Consider the following 18279-nt stretch of genomic DNA (forward strand, 5'->3'; position numbering starts at 1 on the left):
CAGAGAACAACCCCTTTTGACTGTAATTTTCCACTACCCACCCAAATCTTACAAAACGGCCCCACCCCTATCTCCGTTCACTGACTCTCTTTTCGGACTCAGTCCGCCTGCACCCAGGTGATTAAAAAGCTTTATTGCTCACACAAAGCCTGTTTGGTGGTCTCTTCACACGGACGCGAGTGAAACCCAGGAGGCGGAGGTTACAGTGAGCCAAGATGGTGCCACTGCACTCCAGCCTGGGTGACAGAGTGAGACTCTCAGAAAAAAAAAAGAAAAAAGGAGCTCTCTGACTTCCTGAGAGTAAACTGTGGAAAGACCAGGATAGAAACAGGAAAAATCATTTAGAAGCCTCTACAATAATCTGTGATGGTGGCTTAGACCAGGGTGGTGGGCAAGGTTATGAAAAGAAGTCAGAAAGAAGTCAGACTCTAGAGATATTTTAAAGGTAGAGCTGACAAGATCCACTGATGGGTCAAATACAGGATGTGAGAGAAAGGGAAGAGACAAGGATAATTTTAGTTATCCTTTGTCAACTAGAAGGATGAAGTCGGCATTCACCACAATGTGGTAGACTACAAGAGGAGCAAGTTTTGGAAGGTGGGGTGAAGGGAAGACAGATTTTTATTACATTATCAGTGATAACTTAAAAATAGTCCTAATCTTATTCAACATTTTCATTAAAATAGTCCTTTCTAGGCCAGGTGTGGTGGCTTACGCCTGTAATCCCAGCACTTTGGGAGGCCAAGGCAGGAGGATCAGTTAAGGTCAGGAGTTCGAGAACAGCCTGGCCAACATGGGAAACCCTGTCTCTATTAAAAATACAAAGATTAGCTGGGTGTGGTGATGTGTGCCTGTTATCGCAGCTACTCGGGAGGCTGAGGCAGGAGACTCTCTTGAACCTGGGAAGTGGAGGTTGCAGCGAGCTGAGATCATGCCACTGCACTCCAACCTGAGCAACAGAGTGAGATCCTGTCTCGAAGAAGAAAAAATAAAATAAAATAATAAAGTAAAATGAAATAAAGACACGTATTCTTTGACCAAGCAATTCTACTTCTAGCTGTGTATGTTAGAGATGTGATCACATACTTCTGAAAAGACACATACACAAGATTATAGTATGTAAGTAGTATGGTGTGTAATAGCAAAAGATTGGAAGCAACTTAATACACAATAATAATAGAGTAATGGCCAAATAACCTGTGGAATATCTATTATAAACATCCATTAAAAATAATAAGGCAGATTTGCAAGATACATGATTAAAAGAAAAAGGCAAAGTGTAGAATGATTTGTATAGTAACTACCATTTGTGTAAAAACAATGAGAGAGACAGAATCCATGCATGTATGTTTGTAACTGCATGGAATATCTCTGCAAGTATATATGGCAAACTGATAAATATCATTGATTCTGGAAAGAAACTGGGTGGCTGGAGAATAAGAGTGGAAGGAGACTTTTTTTTTTTTTTTAACCAAGTATTTTAGCTTGAGTTTGTGGGAATCAAACTCTGAGATAGAAATGAGTGCAGAAGATTTGTTGGGGAGTGTTCTCTGGAGATAACACCTGCAGGAAGTGAGGAAGGCAGCACTTTTTCTTTTTTTTAATGTGGGGCAAGTACAGCTGTCCCCAGGGCTCTGGGAGTTCTCTATGGTCTGTCAGGGAATCCCTGGGGGCTAAGACTGCAGTGGCCAGGTTTTGTGCTTATTTACTGGGGGGTGGATTGAGGGAAGAGCTATGTACCCTTGGAGTACCCTGGCCTGACCATCTTTCAGGACACGTCTTGGTCAAGGCTGTCCACCTGTTGCCCTTGGTCCTTGGGCACTGGGAGCCATGGGTGCTGCTGCCTGTCCAGCTGGGCTCCCTTCCTAGGCCTGCCTGAGACCAGAGGCCTTAGAAACCCACAGTGCAGTTGCAGCTGAGAACTCAGCCTGCTCTACAGTTCTGTGATGAGCTCTGGAGTTGGGATGGTCCTTCAGCATCATAACAAATTGAGGTAAGAAAAACAGGAGTTTGTGCCCCCAACCCCTGCAGCCCATCATTGGCCTAGGGCTGCCCTCTGGGAAGGCCCTGGGAAAGGTAGCTCCATGCGGTTCACCCATTGACATTCCCCACAGCAGGGATAGGGATTTCTGAGCCCTGAAGAAGATCCGGGCAGAGCAACTTCAAGTTTGTTGAAAAATAAAATAGAGGCCGGGCGTGGTGGTTTACACCTGCAATCCTAGCATTTTGGAGGGCCGAGGTGGGTGGATCACTTGAGGTCAGGAGTTCGAGATCAGCCTGGCTAACATGGTGAAACCCCGTCTCTACTAAAAATACAAAAATTAACCAGGCATGGCAGCACGTACCTGCAATCCCAGCTGCACGGGAGGCTGAGGCAGGAGAATCACTTGAAACCAGGAGGCAGAGGTTGCAGTGAGCCAAGATAGCCCCATTACACTCCAGCCTGGGGGACAAGAGCAAAACTCTATCTCAATAAAAAAAGAAAAAGAAAATAGAATAGCTTACGTATGGTGGGCAAGGAGCCAGTACTCTACTCTGAAATTATAGAAGGCTGGCACTGAAAGCCCTCCTTTGAAATTGTCTTTGGGGGCCGGTAGCCTTCTTTTATTTAAACAGATTACTCTGACATTGCTTCGACCTCCTAGCCCTGTCTCATCCAAGAGGGTCTTTCTATTCCTTTAAGGCCCCCATTCTCCCTCAGGTGACAGAAGAGGAAAGAGAAATAACCAAAGTGACTTGCCTTGAGAAAGCAGTTTACCACTCTACTTTAAATGCCATATTTTATCTCCCAGTCTAATTTTAGCTAGAGATTCTTAGCTACATCTAACTATCTAACTTGAATCCATTATGGTATTTTCTGGTTTTTGTTTTGTTTTGTTTTGTTTTTTTGAGACACAGTTTTACTCTGTTGCCCAGACTGGAGTACAGAGGCGCAGTCTTGGCTCACTGCAACCTTCGCCTCCTGAGTTCAAGCGATTCTCATGCCTCAGCCTCCCAAGTAGCTGGGACTACAGGCATGCGCCACCATGCCCAGCTAATTTTTGCATTTTTAGTGGAGACAGGGTTTCACCATGTTGGCCAGGCTTGTCTCGAACTCCCGACCTCAAGTGATCCTCCTCCCTTGGCCTCCCAAAGTGCTGGGATTGCAGGTGTGAGCCACTGCGCCCGGCCTTATTATGTTTTAAAAGGAGTTTGGTATCTTTTTCTTTGTGCTCTTTTACTTCCTTATTCATAAAGTTTAATAATTCACATGTTGCCTAGATTCTTCAACAAACAAATGAGATTTTTTTTTTTTTTTTTTGAGATGGAGTCTCGCTCTGTCACCCAGGCTGGAGTGCAGTAGCGCAATCTCAGCTTACTGCAACCTCCGCCTCCCCAGTTCCAATGATTCTCTGCCTCAGGCTCCCAAGTAGCTGGGATTACAGGCGCATGCCACCATGCCGGCTAATTTTTTTACTTTTAGTTGAGACGGTGTTTCACCATGTTGGCCAAGCTGGTCTTGAACTCCTGACCTTGTGATCCACCTGCCTCGGCCTCCCAAAATGCTGGGATTAGGCATGAGCCACCATGCCCGGCCACAAATGAGATTTAAAAAGATTTAAGAGACAAAGGAAATAGTGAAACTTATTTAATCCTGGGGCAAAAAAAGAAACAAACAAACAAACAAAAAAAACCCCACCAAAAACCCACTGCAGGCCAGGTGACCTGGCTTATGCCTGTGATCCCAACCCTTTTGGGAGGCTAAGGCAGGAGGATCACTTGAGCCCAGGAGTTTGAGACCAGCCTGGGCAACAGAGGGAGACCCCATCTCTAAAAAAAAATTTAAAAATTACAGGCGTAATGGAATACACCTGTGGTCCCAGCTACTTGGGAGGCTGAGGCAGAGAATTGCTTGAACCTGGGAGGTGGAGGTTACAGTGAGCCAAGATCGTGCCACTGCACTCCAGCCTGGGCAATAGAGTAAGACCCTGTCTCTCAGAAAAACAAAACAAAAATAAATAAATAAATAATAAAAATCCCCACTGCAAATGAATATTTTTAAGACAATCAGGGAAATTCAAACACGGACTAGGTATTAGATGATACCAAGAAATTATCGTCCATTGTACTACATATCATTTTGAAGTACTTATCTATTAGCAATCCATGTTAAAGCATTTATGAGTGAAATAATACAATGTCTGAAATTTGTTTTTAAAATTTCATCTAAAAAGAGGGGTGATGGGAGGGATAGATGAAACAATATTGGTAACGTAATAGTAATTGCTGAAGCTGATAACAAACACATGGAGTTTAATGTGCTATACTCTCTACTTTTATACATATTTTTAAATTTCCATAATGAAAATGTAAGAAATTCATGTATCTAAGTATACATACTTACTCTGTCATCTCCCTGAATTGTATCACTGAAGAAAAAATGAAGACCACTACATGTTCAAATCATGACTCTCTTTTGTATTGATACAATTAGTGGGAGCATCAAGCCTCAATTTGTTCACACATCAGTGTCTGTGTTGGTTCAAAATTTGCTATTTCTACCATTGCAATTTCCTGCACAAAGCATTTCATTTATGACAGTCTAGGCTAATAACTGTAGCCATGAAAAACATGACAAAAGAAAGCTTAGTGCTTCTCAGCACTTATGAGAGTGAAGACACACTCTTTCCATGGCAGAGTCCCATGTACTGGCATGTAAATTTCCCCCACTAAATTAATTTATGCATTCATGTGTGCACCTGGGGTGGGTTAGAGGTGTAGGAATATGTACCCATTCTACACTGGTCTGTTTCTTCAATGAACAAAACAAAACACTGCTTGAAGATCATTTCTAAATCATTTCTAACAATGACGTTCACATATTAAGCCCTCTGTGCTTTCTGAGTTCAGAGAGATTATACTAATAAACAGTGCTTCTAAAATGTTTTGCTCCTTGGAACCATTTACATTCTTAAAAATTATTGAGGGCAGGGCATGGTGGCTCACGCCTGTAATCCCAGCACTTTGGGAGGCTGAGGTGGGCAGATCACCTGAGGTCAGAAGTTTGAGACCAGCCTGGCCAACATGGCAAAACCCTGTCTCTATTTAAAATACAAAAATTAGCTGGGTGTGGTGGTGTGCACCTGTAATCCCAGTTACTCAGGAGGTTGAGACAGGAGAATTGCTTGAACTTGGGAGGTGGAGGTTGCAGTGAGCCAGGATTGCACCACTGCACTCCAGCCTGGGTGACAGAGTAAGACTCTGTCTCAAAAAAAATGTTTATTGAGGACCTCAAAGGAGTTTATGTTCATGTGACTTGTATCTATTGATATCTACTACATAAGAAATTAGAACCAACTGGGCGTGGTGGCTCGTGCCTGTGATCCCAGCACTTTGATAGGCCAAGGCATTAGGATCACTTGAGCCTAGGAGTTCAAGACCAACCTGGGCAACATATTGAGTCCCTGTCTCTCCCATAAAAAAATTAGCCGAGTGGCCAGGTGCAGTGGCTCACACCTGTAACCCCAGCACTTTGGGAGGCCGAGGTGGGTGGATCACCTGAGGTCAGGAGTTTGAGATCAGCCTGGCCAACATGGCAAAACCCCATCTCTACTAAAAATACAAAAATTAGCCGGGCGTGGTGGTGGGCACCTGTAATCCCAGCTACTCGGAAGGCTGAGGCAGGGAGAATCACTTGAACCCGGGAGGCAGAGGTTGCAGTGAGCCAAGATTGCGCCGTTGTACTCCAACCTGAGCAACAGAGCTAGACTCTGACTCAAAAAAAAAAAAAAAAAAAAAAAATTAGCTGAGCACAGTTGCTCTCGCTTGTAGTCTCAATTACTTGGGAGGCTGAGGCAAGAGGATTGCTTGATCCCAGGAATTTGAGGTTGCAGTGAGCTGTGATTGCACCACTGCACTCCAGCCTGGGTGACAGAGTTAGACGCTTTCAAAAGAAAGAGAGAACGAGAAAGAAATTAAAACCAAAATGAAAAAATATTAAATTTATCAAAACAAAAAACAATTTAATGAGAAAAGTGGCCAGATTTACAAGCTCTTTAATGTTTAGTTTAATTGAAGGCAGCTGGAGTCTCATACTTGCTTCTGCATTCTCTCTCTTACAATATCCCCTACCATGCAGCCTTCAGAAAACTCCATGGTTCACTACTCTAAGAATGACAGTTAAAAAAAGGCAAATAATGCCTTAACATTATTATACAAATAATTTTGAGCTCATAGACCCTCCCCAAAAGTTCTCAGGAATGCTTAGGCATCGCAGGATCACACTTTGAGAACTGCTGCTATATAATGTATGTGTGTAGGAAAGTTCATCCACATGTGAAAATCAGAGAGTGGACCTACTGGCCCCTGAGACCCATGGAGACCTGGAGATACCTGGTTATTGTCAATCACTCACCCACAATTTTTACGACTACCTCAAAAAGAATTCCTCAGAAACAGCTCGAAAGAGAAAAATTGTACCCTTACCTGAAAGATAATCTAACCAATGTTAAATAAGGTTTTTAAACAGAGATTTAAAATGCTTTCATGACATAAAGTCTTTTGAAAAAAAAGGAAATTAATTTTAAACTTGATTCTTTTTATTTATTTATTTATTTTTTTGAGACGGAGTCTTGCTCTGTCACCAGACTGGAGTGCAGTGGTGCGATCTTGGCTCACTGCAACCTCCGCCTCCCAGGTTCAAGTGATTCCCCTGCCTCAGCCTCCCAAGTAGCTGGGATTACAGGCACGTGCCACCACGCCCAGATAATTTTTTGTATTTTGGTAGAGACAGGGTTTCACTGTGTTGGCCAAGACGATCTCCTGACCTCGTGATCTGCCTGCCTCGGCCTCACAAAGTGCTGGGATTACAGGCATGAGCCACCGCACCCGACCTAAACTTAATTCTTAATAGCAAAATATTTGTTTAAAGACTCCAGTATGCGGCCGGCGCGGTGGCTCACGCCTGTAATCCCAGCACTTTGGGAGGTCGAGGCGGGTGGATCACGAGGTCAGGAGATCGAAACCATCCTGGCTAACGCGGTGAAACCTCGTCTCTACTAAAAATACAAAAAATTAGCCAGGCATAGTGGCGGGCGCCTGTAGTCCCAGCTACTCGGGAGGCTGAGGCAGGAGAATGGCATGAAGCCGGGAGGCGGAGCTTGCAGTGAGCCGAGATTGCGCCACTGCACTCCAGCCTGGGCAACAGAGCGAGACTCCATCTCAAAAAATAAAATAAAATAAAATAATAAAGACTCCAGTATGGTTTTTATTACAAGATATTTTATTTGCCCAACATCTGAAATTTCCATTTTCCCAGGTAATGCTTGGCATAGTTGTGGTTTTAGTTTTTCCAATGCATTATTTTCTCTGTACTTCTTATTACAGATTGGTATTTATTTCCATTCAGTAAAATATGTTTAAACAACAACCTTTGGTCAACATTCTACTAGTGATGCATTACTCTTTTTTTTTTTTTTTTTTTCTTGAGACGGAGTCTCGCTCTGTCACCTAGGCTGGAGTGCAATAGTGCAGCCTCGGCTCGCTGCAACCTCCGCCTCCCAATTCAAGCAATTCTCCTACCTCAGCCTCCTGAGTAACTGGGATTACAGGCGCCTGCCACCACGCCCAGCTAATCTTTGTATTTTTTTGGTAGAGATGGGGTTTCGCCCTGTTGCCAGGCTGCATTACTTTTTAAAAAAATAACTTTTACTTAAAAAAAAAATTGTTTTGAAACGAGGTCTGGTTCTGTCACCCTGGCTGGAGCGCAGAGGCGCAGTAACAGCTCACTGCGGCCTCCTGGGCTCAAGCCATCCTCCCACCTCAGCCCCAAGTAGCTGGGACTACAGGCAGGCACCACCATGCCCAGCTAATTTTTTGTATTTTTAGTAGAGATGGGGTTTTGCTATGTTGGCCACAGTGCCTGGCTAATTTTTTTTTTTTTTTTTTTTGTATATATATTTTTGGAGACAGAGTCTTGCTCTGTTGCCCAGGCTGGAGTGCAGTAGGGCAATCTCAAATCACTGCAACCTCTGCCTCCCAGGTTCAAGTAATTCTCGTGCCTCAGCCGCCCGCTGAGTAGCTGGAATTACAGGCAGGCATCACCATGCCCAGCTAATTTTTTGTATTTTTAGTAGAGACAGGTTGTGCCATGTTGGCAAGGATGATCTGGAACTCCTGACCTGAAGTGATCCATCTGCCTCGGCCTTCCAAAGTGCTGGAATTGCAGGCCTGAGCCACTGCGCCTGGCCCGTTACTTTGTTTTTTTTCTGATTATGATTATAAAAGTAAGACATTGTCATTGAAAAAATTTTAGAAAAAATCCAGAAAAATATAAAGAACAAAATAAAGATTATATGTAACCAGCTTCCAGAGACAATCACTGTTAACATTTTGTAGTCATTTTCCAAATTGTATTCTACATATCACAGTACACAGGTAGATGTCTTAAAATCAGATTCAGCAAACAAGTAACATTTGACCCTTTTGCCTTAATGTTTGGAATAACCTGAAGCATGATCATGACAGGCATTGCAAAAATACATGGCTTTAGCTTATATTAAAAGAGCTTCTTGTGACCCTAGAAACTTAGTATCAGAATTCTTTTTCATAATTTACTAAAACTATGAAGAGTTAATTTATTGATGCTACTAATCCATCTAGATATTGGTTTCAGGGTCAAATTTATTGTCATGGACAAATAAGCCAGATTTTATTGATTTGTTGGCAACACTGTAGTTTTGCAAATTACAAGGCCCGATACACACACATCACATAATTTTATACAGATATTATGGTAAAAGAAGCGTGTGAATGAGAACTTCCAAATTAACCAAACACATTCTTGTACGTCTCATTGTTTTGATTACCACATCAATAACCCTTTTCGTGTATTTTCTCTGAAGTGTTCATCCAGTTATTCTCTGAACAGATGGTCCCCTGAAATTACCTCATTCAGGATAGGTTAATTAAGCATGAAAATTATGATACAAAATATGGTTCCATCTTCCATAAGAAATGCTACCAAATCCTGCAAACAAAGTAGATTTGAACAAAGTGTCCTCAGGTTGTGCTTAGAAAAGAGAGTAAGAGAAGCCCATGCTTGGATAAAACAAGTTACAAGAAGAGTAGAGGCTGTTGTTCCTATATTTCCAGTTAGTAAGGGAAGAAATTACAGAGTTCATTGGTGACCCATGTACCTGAGGTTTTTAGTGATAAACCCCAAGTGAATACGTCAAATTTTTCCAGGGCCTGACCTTTCCGCATGAAAGTTTGGATTAGGAGACAGTTGTGAAGCATTTATTGCTTTGATATATTAAATGTCTGCTTTCAAGTCAGACGTTTGGAAATTGCATCAAATCTTTAAAATCTAGAGTTTAGTCTAGTGTAGTTGATGATTTATACAGTGATGGTCAGCAGGGTTCTACCCCATCCTGAAGTGTGTTTTGGAAATTTGTAGAGATCTTTTTATCCCTCACAGTGATTAGAGGATGCAACACTAGCATTTAATGGATGGGAACTAGGAATGCTGGACCTCCCTCCGTGTGTGGAAATGTCTCACACGACAAAGAATTAGCCTCATATTGCATGCCTTTCCAGTGATCCACCATAATGAACCCACTTCAAACATAAATCAATGACAATTTGGTAGATTTAAGTAATAAAAAGCATTTTGTTGTTGTTTTTCACAAGTTACTCCCCAAACCTCTGTAATTTAGGAAAAGGTGGTTATGAATAAGGAAATGAATTGAAGACTTATCTCTAAATAATTGATTTACTAACTCTGAACTTCCTCCCTATGTGAATATGGTTACAGTTCTAAAAAATTGATAGTAAATAAACTGGAGGCTGGGCACAGTGGTTCATGCCTGTAATCCCAGCACTTTGGGAGGCCGAGGCAGGAAGATCACTTGAGGTCAGGAGTTCCAGACCAGCCTGGCCAAGATGGTGAAACCCTGTCTTTACTAAAAGTACAAAAATTAGCCAGGCATGATGGTGCATGCCTGTAATCCCAGCTACTCAGGAGACTGAGGCAGAAGAATTGCTTGAAACCCAGGAGGTGAAGGTTGCAGTGAGCAAAGATCACGCCACTGCACTCCAGCCCGGGCAACAGAGCAAGACTCCATCTCAAAAAAATAAAATAAAATAAAATAATTTAAAAACTGGAAAAGGAACTATTAGTAGTGATTTATTATTTCCCTCTTTGAACACATTTTATCACTGATGACACATCATAGGCATCCCATTGTGTCACTTGTTATAATGTTGAAGTTATGTAATGGTTTGAAAGTGTTCTGCAAAGTCCTTTTGGAAATCTAACAACCCTAGTGGGCTGGATTAACACAATTCCACTGCTCATTTGTAACCATATCACACCTTCTCATTTCCTCCAGTACACAGTCTTAGCACATTATCCCTACTTTTTTTTATTTTACCGTCTACAAACATAAATCACATTTGTCCCCCTGCTATTTCATTTTTCTTGGATGGAATATCCTCTGATCTTCTTCTCTTAAATCCAATCCTATTGATTACAAGCAGCTTCAAGGATCTGACTTCTTTATATCTTTTAGTGCCTCACTGCTACTCAAAGTGTGGCCCAAGGGCCAGCAGCATCTGCTCCACCTGGAAGCTTGTTAGACCTGCAGAATCTCCACCCTCTCCAGAAATACTAGATCAGGATCTGCATTTTTGACAAGATTCCCAGGGATTCATATGCACAACTACAGTTGGAGGAGCACTGTTATAATGTAGCCATGACCACTGATTTACATATTAAAATATTAAAAAATTGGTTGGGCATGGTGGCTCACGCCTGTAATCCTAGCATTTTGGGAGGCTGAGGTGGGTGGATCACCTGAGGTCAGGAGTTCAAGACCAGCCTGGCCAATATGGTGAAATCCCATCTCTACTAAAAATACAAAAATTAGCCAGGCATGGCGGTGGGCACCTGTAATCCCAGCTACTTGGGAGGCCAAGGCAGGAGAATTGCTTGAACCCGGGAGGCAGAGGTTGCAGTGAACCAAGATTGCGCCATTGCACTCCAGGCCTGGGTGACAGAAACGAGACTTTGTCTCAAAAACAACAACAACAACAACAACAACAACAAAACAACTCTATTTCTACTAAAGAAAATATCTGTATTGCACACTTATAGCTCATTGTGAGAAAGCTAGCAGTGGACAGCTATATTAATTCTAGATATTTTCAAAGACCAATGGTCAGAATCACCTGAAAGGTTTCATAAACAGAGATTGCCGGGATTCACTCCCAGAGTTCCTGATCCAGTAGGTGTGGGTGAGGCCCAAGAGTCTGCATTTCTCACAAGTCCCTAGAGAGATCACATTTTGGGACCACACTGCTATAAGGCATGGACACCAAAATTATAGAGTTTTTTTTCATTGGAAGACAACTCCAATGCTGATATGCTAAATAAACATGGATTCATATTTTGAATTTCAGACTATATATACAACTTGAGAGAATTAGCTGCAAAAAATAATTTTTCATGGTCAGTTAGAGCATGAGAATGTGGTCTTAAAATGCAGAGAGTAATACCTCCTTGATTTCTTTCTCTGACTCGTGAAGAAAATTAAGTGTGGGGAAAGAGATAAATTTTGATGCCCAAATGATTTCCATTACAGATTTTCCTTTTTTTTTTTTTTTTTTTTGAGAAGGAGTTTCACTCTCGTTGCCCAGGCTAGAGTGCAATGGCTTGATCTCAGCTCACTGCAACCTCCGCCTCCCAGGTTCAAGCGATTCTCCTGTCTCAGCCTCCCAAGTAGCTGGAATTACAGGCACATGCCACCATACCTGGCTAATTTTTGTATTTTTAGTAGAGACAGAGTTTCCTCATATTGGTCAGGCTGGCCTCGAACTCCTGACCTCAGATGATCCACCCACCTCGGCCTCCCAAAGTGCTGGGGTTACAAGCATGAGCCACTGTGCCCAGCCCACAGATTTTCTTCTTAATAAGTTAGATATGTGATCACCTCAGCACTAGATATTCTGCCATTTTTAACTTGAAGTGATTAACTGAGGATATACATGAGTTGAATATATCATTGAGATACTCTAATTGACCAACCCATGGAAGTCATAGAAATGGTTTTATCTTGTTCCTCATTTCAGAACTGCATATGAATGCCATTTCCCTCAACAGCCAGCACGTTTCAGCATGGAAGAGCAGGATGTGCCTGTTTCTTTTTGAAGCATATTTTTAGATATATTTAGTAGTTTTTACTTTGTTATATTTACAACTTTATGAACCATGTTTTTAGATATATTTAGTAGTTTTTACTTTGTTATATTTACAACTTTCGTGTTCATTTCTGAATCAATTCCTAAAGGTGTACTGTTGACCACTGTCTTAGTCCATTTGTGCTGCCATAACAAAATATTTGGAACTGGGTAATTTATTGCTCACAGTTCTGTGGGCTAGAAGGTCTAAGATGAAGGTGCTAGCAGATTTGATGTCCGGTGAGGATTTGGTTTCTGCCTCCAACATGGCACCTTGTTGCTCTGTCCACATGGCAGAAGGGCAAAAGGATCTAGGGGCTGGGCATGGTGGCTCATGCCTGTAATCCCAGCACTTTGGGAGGCCGAGGCAGGTGGATCACCTGAGGTCAGGAGTTCAAGACCAGCCTGGCCAACAGGGTGAAACCCCATCTCTACTAAAAATACAAAAATTAGCTGGATGTGGTGTTGGGCACCTGTAATCCCAGCTACTCGGGAGGCTAAGGCAGGAGAATCACCTCAACCTGGGAGGTGGAGGTTGAAGGGAGCTGAGATCACGCCAGTGCGCTCCAGCTTGGGCAACAGACAGAGACCCCATCTCAAAAAAAAAAAAAGAAAAAGAAAAAGAAAACATGAAGGAACTAGGGAGCTCCCTTAAACCTCTTTTATCACAGCACTAATCCCATTTATGATGGTGGAGAGCTCATGACTTAATCACTTCCCAAAAGGGTGCCACCTCATAATTCTATCACATTGGGTATTAGGTTCTAACATATGAATTTTGGAGGGACACATACATTAAAATCATAGCAACCACCCGGGCTCTGTGGATAAAGTGTTGTTTGGATGGGCATCCAAAAGCAATTTCTTTTATTCATTTCATGTAGCAATTAATATGTTTTAATTATTATTATGTGCTCTTCTGCAATACCGAGACACCTCTTTTATTTTTTGGTTTGTTTGGTATAAGGAAAACAACTTTGAATTGTGACTCTAAAGTTTCTGTCTGTTCTCTGATGAAAGATAAAATGGTCATTTTCTACCAGAGAGCATAATATTGTGGTTCTTTTGGAAAAATCAGCTGATTTATGAGATAGGTCATTGGGCTTTGTTGGAAATTATGAAAATGGCTTAGTAGCTTTAAAGCACCATTTGAGAAATTGAGATTTTCCCTGTATGCAGTCTTAAAATTAAACTAGGGACATTATTTAAATTGACATTTATAGATGGGGTAGCATTCTGGGTGTTTTTGAGGTTTGTTTTGTTTGGTTGTTTTTGTAGAGATAGAGTCTCACTATGTTGCCCAGGCTGGTCTCAAACTCCTGGGCTCAAGCCATCCTCCTGCTTCAGCCTCCCAAAGTGCTGGGATTACAGGTGTGAGCTACCACGCTTGGCTGGGAAAGCATTCTGGAAAGTTTGTTTTGTTTTCAGACCAAGTCTTGCTCTGTCACCCAGGCTTTACAGTGGCACGATCTTGGCTCACTGCAGCTTCCGCCTCCCAGGTTCAAGCAATTCTCGTGCTTCAGCCTCCTGAGTAGCTGGGATTACAGGCCCTTGCCACCACACCTAGCTAATTTTTGTATTTTTAGTAGAGATGGGATTTCACTATGTTGGCCAGACTGGTCTCAAACTCCTGACCTCATGATCCGCACCTCGGCCTCCCAAAGTGCTAGGATTACAGGCGTGAGCCACCGTGCCTCGCCCGCATTCTGCAAAGTTTTGTCTAGAATTTCCATGTCCCACATCTCCACCAATGCTTAGTGTTATATAACACATGCCCATCTCATTGATGTGGAATGGTATACATGTATATGTGTGTTTTGTTGTTGTTGTTTTAAATAAGTAGTTTTTTTGCAGAGACCATACAAACTTGCACTCTGTAGCAGTGGTTTGTCAGTAAGTTGTAGAATTCTTGTGGATTTAAAATACACTTCCCCAAATGCTAATGAGGGTGAGCATTTTTCATATCTGCACTGGCCATTCAAGTTTTGCCTCCTGACAATTCCTTGTTCTCATTATTTGTTCATCTTTTGCCTTTTTTATCACTGTTTATCAATATAAATATTCTGGATATTAATCCTTTATCTATAAGATGTATTGGCCGGGCGTGGTGGCTCACGGCTGTAATCCCAGCACTTTGGGAGGCCAAGGAGGGCAGGTCACCTGGGGTCGGGAGTTCGAGACCAGCCTGACCAACATGGAGAAACCCTATCTCTATTAAAAATACAAAATTAGCTGGGTGTAGTGGCACATGCCTGTAATCCCAGCTACTTGGGAGGCTGAGGCAGGAGAATTACTTGAACCCAGGAGGCAGAGGTTGTGGTAAGCCGAGATCGCACCTTTGCACTCCAGCCTGGGCAACAAGAGCGAAACTCAAAAAAAAAAAAAAAAGTGTATTGCAACACTTTCTTCAAGTCCATGGTTTGTCTTTTAAGTTTATATTTGATTCTTTCTATTGAGCTGAATTTTAAAACTAACTCAACTTTTTCATTATCTTTCTTTGTATTTTGTGCCTTCTTTAAGGTTTTAAGATCCTTTCCTGCCTACATGTCATAAAGATATGCTGTTTTGTTTTGTTTTGTTTTGTTTTGTTTTAGATGGAGTTTCACTCTTGTGGTTCAGACTGGAGTGCAATGGCAAAATCTCGGCTCACTGCAACCTTCGCCTCCTGGGTTCAAGTGATTCTTCTGCCTCAGCCTCCTGAGTAGCTGGGATTTACAGGTGCCGGCCACCATGCCTGGCTAATTTTTGTATTTTTAGTAGAGATGGGGTTTCACCATGTTGGCCAGGCTAGTCTCAAACTCTGGACCTCAGGTGATCCACCTGCCTCTGCCTCCCAAAGTGCTGGGATTACAGGCATGATCCACCCCGCACAGCCCCAGATTTGCTTCTATATTTTTTCTTTCTTTTCTTTCCTTCTTTCTTTCTTTCTCTTTCTTTCTTTCTTTCTTTCTTTCTTTCTTTCTTTCTTTCTTTCTTCTTTCTTTCTTTCAGATGATGTCTCGCTCTGTTGTTCAGACTGGAGTGCAATGGCGCAATCTCAGCTCACTGCAACCTCCACCTCCCAGGTTCAAGTGATCCTCCTGCCTCAGCCTCCCAAGTAGGGTAGCTGGGACTACAGGCGCGTGCAAACATAACTGGCTAATTTTTGTATTTTCAGTAGAGACGGGGTTTCACCATGTTGGCTAGGCTGGTCTCGAACTCCAGACCTCAAGAGATCCGCCCTCCTTGGCCTCCCAAAGTGCTGGGATTACAGGCATGAGCCACCATGCCCAGCCAATTTTCTTCTAAAAATTTTAACATATAAACTGCTTATTTAGCTCTAGTAACTACCTGAAATACATTTTATATAGGGTTTGAGATAGGGATCTCACATAGAGATACAGAGAGCTAATAAAGATAGTAAATATTTATTGTGTGTACTGCATGAGTGCACTGTTTAAAATGATTTACCTTTTTTAACCCATTACATTCTCACAACTTCCTGAGGAAATAATAACATTATCCTTGCTTATAGGTTAAAAAAAAAAATAGAGAAACAGGCCAGGTGCAATGGCTCAGGCCTGTTCTCCCAGCACTTTGGGAGCCCAAGGTGGGCGACTGCTTGAGGACAGGAGTTCGAGACCAGCCTGGCCAACACGGTAAGACCCTGTCTCTACGAAAAATACAAAAATTAGCTAGGCATGGTGGCACATGCCTGTAATCCCACCTACTCGGGGGGGCTGATGCATGAGAATCACTTGAACCTGGGAGGCGGAGGTTACAGTGAGCCGAGATTGCGCCACTGCCTTCTGGCCTGAGTGACAGAGAGAGACCCTGTCTGAAAAACAATAATACACATACACAAAAAAACCAGAGGCACAAATATGTTAAATAACTTGCCTGAAGTAATGCAGCTATTAAGCAGCAGAGTCAGCTGTCAATCTTTGGTAGATTTGCTCTAAAGCCCATGATCTCAACCTCTGGAATATTTTTCTTTCATTGTCCACCACATATACTAAATAGACCAGTAGTTTGTAAGACCACTTCTATGATATATTAAGTTCCCACATATGTAAGGCCTGCATCCAGGCTGGTGGTGGTGGTGGTGGTGGTGTTGTTTTGAGACGGAGTCTCACTCTGTCGCCAGGCTGGAGTGCAGTGGCACAATCTCAGCTCACTGCAACTTCTGCCTCCCGGGTTCAAGCGATTCTCCTACCTCAGCCTCCCAAGTAACTCACGCCTATAATCCTAGCACTTTGGGAGGCTGATGCGGGCAGATCATGAGGTCAAGAGATCGAGACCATCCTGGCCAACATGGTGAAACCCCATTTCTACTAAAAATACAGACTGCTTTTTTAAAGTACAATATTCGAAACTTTTTCAATCCCCTGTTTTCATTCCATGCTGTTTTAATTACTCCAAGTTTTAATAAAAGATTCTGTGTCTGTTCAGGTGAATTCCTTCTTCTAATTTTTCTTCTTTTTGGTTTTTCTTTTGTCCTTACCATATGAATATATATATATACACACACACACACACACCATATACTATATATACCATATGAATATATATATACCATATGAATATATATGTATACCATATGAATATATGTGTATATATATATATATATATTTTTTTTTTTTTGAGTCAGAGTTTCACTCTTGTTGCCTGGGCTGGAGTGCAATGGCACAATCTTGGCTCACTGCAACCTCTACCTCCTAGGTTCAAGTGATCTTCCTCCCTCAACCTCCCAAGTAGCTGGGATTACAGGCATGCACCACCATGCCCGGCTAATTTTTGTATTTTTAGTAGAGACGGGGTTTCACCATGTTGGCCAGGCTGGTCTCCAACTCCTGACCTCAGGTGATCCGCCCTCCTCCGCCTCCCAAAGTGCAGAGATTACAGGTGTGTTCCATACGAATTTTAAGGTCAACATGCCAAATTATGGAAAAAGTGCAGCCAGGCACGGTGGCTCATGCGTATAATCTCAGCACTTTGGGAGGCTGAGATGGGCGGATCACCTGAAGTCAGGAGTTCGAGACCAGCCTGGCCAACGTGGCATAACTGCATCTCTACTAAAAACACACAAAAAATTAGCTAGGCATGGTGGTGCTCGCCTGTAATCCTAGCTACTAGGGAGGCTGAGGCAGGAGAATTGCTTGAACCCAGGAGGCAGAGGTTGCAGTGAGCCGAGATTGCACCACTGCACTCCAGCCTGGGTGACAGAGTGATACTCAATCTCAAAAAAAAAAAATAAATAAATAAATAAATAAAGGAAAGAGTGCTGCAGCAATTGTGGCAATAATTGCTTTAACTCAATAAATTAATTTGGGGATAATTTTCATATTTATCATATTGATTCTCCTCATCCATGAACATCGTCTACTTCTCCATTTAAGTATTTTTTTATGTCCTGCAATAAAATTTTATAATCTATATGAAGCTTTATTTTTTTAAATGTTGTCTTAATTATCTGATACAGTTTATTGTAATCATCAATGACACTCTAATTAGTGTTATGCACGCATCTAAGTGAAGAGACACCCTGAACAGACTAAGTGTGAGCAACAAGGCTGTTTGTTCACTTGGGTGCGAGCAGGCTGTGTTCAAAAAGAGAGTCAGCGAAGGGTGGTGGGAGTGGAACTGGTTTTATAGGTTTGTGGTAGGTAGTGGAAAGTTACAGTTAGGGGCAGTTTTTTGGAGGGGCAGGGGAAGAATGTCAAAAGGTGCATAGTCACGAGGTTTGGGGGAGGTCACAAGGCACGATATCACAAGGTCGATCGATTAGCTAGGGTAGGGCGGGAACATATCACAATGGGAATTTTGCAAGGTCGGTTAATCAGTTAAGGCAGGAGCTAGCTATTTCTTCTTCTTTAGTGGTTCTCCTGTTGCTCCAGGCTTTGTGACTCCAGGAGGCCTGTACGTGTGGGTCACAGAGGTCACAATGGCTCGACCATGGTGTACCCCGCTCAGAGGACCTTACGATTAGGATGTTGTATCAGTTTTTAAAATATCTTAAACTTATTACCCGGTTAGTAATTCACAGGGTTCTAAATATAAAAGTTTCCTTCCTGGCTGGGCATG

Source organism: Pan troglodytes, chromosome 4 (genome assembly GCF_028858775.2).
Source record: "Pan troglodytes isolate AG18354 chromosome 4, NHGRI_mPanTro3-v2.0_pri, whole genome shotgun sequence".
Classification (NCBI taxonomy): Eukaryota; Metazoa; Chordata; class Mammalia; order Primates; family Hominidae; genus Pan; species Pan troglodytes.